Raw genomic sequence first — 2,006 nt, 5'->3', positions numbered from 1 at the left:
TGCTCCATTTTTCTTTTCCAGAAGGTATTTTGTCTTATAATGGTCTGATCCCCATCAGATGATTTTCATCTCCTTTTGGTCTCCTCCCTTCCCAGAGCTCCATGCTGGGATATATCATTCCTTAGTTCAGACGTGGTGGCACGTGCACTAGTTTATGTGCTCTGACAATGATGTCTGGCTGCTCTCAAGGGTGGTCTACCCCTAGTGGGTGCTAATGCCTGTTTGGAATAATACGGCCAGCGTCAATTCTTAGGAAATCGAAACTGCCCTGGGTTAGGAGTTGAAAGACCCAGGCTCCCGGTCTGCTCTGCCACTAACTTGATGTTGTCACTTAATATCTCCGGGGCCTTATCTGTAGTAGGCAAAGTGTGACCAAAGTGCCCTGTAGCTCTAACAGTCTTTGAATGTGTGACCCCACGAGTGAGCCAACTAAATTGTACTTACTGAAGGTGCTGGGCCTGCCGCCAGCCGGCTTCATTCAGATGGCCTCCAGGAGACAGACGTTCTTTGGTAAGTCCTCAGGCCTAACTCTCTTCCGTACTGTGTCTAATGAGGCATCACAGGCCTTGAAGACACCTCCCGTGTCCTAAAGCTCATTTAGTGCTGTCTCCGTGACCCCATACCAAAGGGCAAGCTGTGATTAGGAACTTCTTTCAGAAAAGTAAAAAGGTCATGAGAAGTTGAACCAGGTTGAAACCATGATGGAGATGGGATGGGGGAGTCCACATGGGAACGCGGCCTTGGCAGTAAGAATGTACAAGAGCAGGGGAATAACCAGGTCTCTGCTCAGAGGAAGATCTGTCAGAAAATACTGAAACCTCAAAAGATTGTGACTATACACTTTCCTAGAAGTTCTCCCCACCTCCTCAAGTAACTTGCCCCCTCACACTATATACACTGTGCAGGAAAATCATGCTATACACACTACACACTGTGCAGGGTTCAGCCATGTGGGGGTTCAAATGTAGTGTACTTCTGTGCCATTTGGTAAAAAGCCACAGCCCTGAGCCCTGCTACAGCTTCAGGCTCCCTGGCCCTCTCCCAGGACTCCCTGGACTCCCCATGATCCAAAAAACTAAAAGTTGAAGGCCTAGTAAGCAGAGGGACTCCGTGATCCTGCTTCAGTGCCCAGACTGTCATCCATTCTGATTAGTCGGTCCCATGCCATTCATCCAGTGGTTAAACCTTGTAAACGTTACCTTGTAATTGTGTCTGGAGCTTTGAAGACCGTGTGTCTGAGCAGGGCAGTGTCCTGGCTGCCCTAGGACAGCACCCACACATTCACCTTCCTTCCAGAGAAGTCTGAGGGTGGGCTGACTCCCTACTTTAACTTACACATGGAGCAATGGAACTGGTCTTTTGACCCCAAATATACTTTTCCCACCCACCACTTATAATCCAGCCTTTTGGATTTTGAAGGATTGGGGGTAAGAAAAGTGAGGATGTTGGTGTTCCCTCCTGCTAGACACAGGCATTGTGGGAAGAGTCTTATCTTGAGCCTACAACACTGAACTCATGAGATAGCATTGAGGCGGGGACCAGAGGGAAGGGAATAGAGAGCATCTTGGTGGGAAGGAACCAAAGATATGCATGTCCCCTTCATGGAGTACCTGATTTCTACCATCAGCATTAGGCTTTTCTCAAAGCATCCTTGGGAAACCTGTGAAGCTGTCTTCAAGGCTTGGTCTCAGGAATGACAAATCATACATTGGATGAAGGATTCAATCAGCAGAAATGGCTGAAGAAAGCCATTCCAAGCTATGTCTTAAGCAACCAACTAAGGTTGAACATTTCAATTATGAACAAAATTTTGGTGCAACTCTAAAGAAGTGATAAGGGTAATTTGCTTGCATGGCCTGTACATGATCTCTGAAAACATTCTCCTAAAATGGCTTTCTTATTGTACCCCATGGATGCCTCAAATTTCACTTTATTGGGCTAGTGGGGTAGGAGCAGGGCACAGATAATCCAGGAATGAATGATATCCTTTTTGTTCAGAGCTGAGC

General features: G+C 47.0%; 1 protein-coding gene across 1 annotated transcript in view; it reads left to right on the top strand.

The window, feature by feature from the left end:
- DYRK4 (dual-specificity tyrosine-(Y)-phosphorylation regulated kinase 4) overlaps nt 1-2,006 on the top strand; it is an 18,875-nt gene that overhangs the window by 14,399 nt on the left and 2,470 nt on the right. The gene's annotated exons all lie outside the window — the stretch shown is intronic.

The sequence above is a fragment of the Propithecus coquereli genome, unplaced genomic scaffold, assembly GCF_000956105.1.
Source record: "Propithecus coquereli isolate 6110/MARCELLA unplaced genomic scaffold, Pcoq_1.0 Scaffold124, whole genome shotgun sequence".
In the NCBI taxonomy this organism is placed as follows: domain Eukaryota; kingdom Metazoa; phylum Chordata; class Mammalia; order Primates; family Indriidae; genus Propithecus; species Propithecus coquereli.
This window is presented reverse-complemented; position numbering and strand designations above follow the sequence as displayed.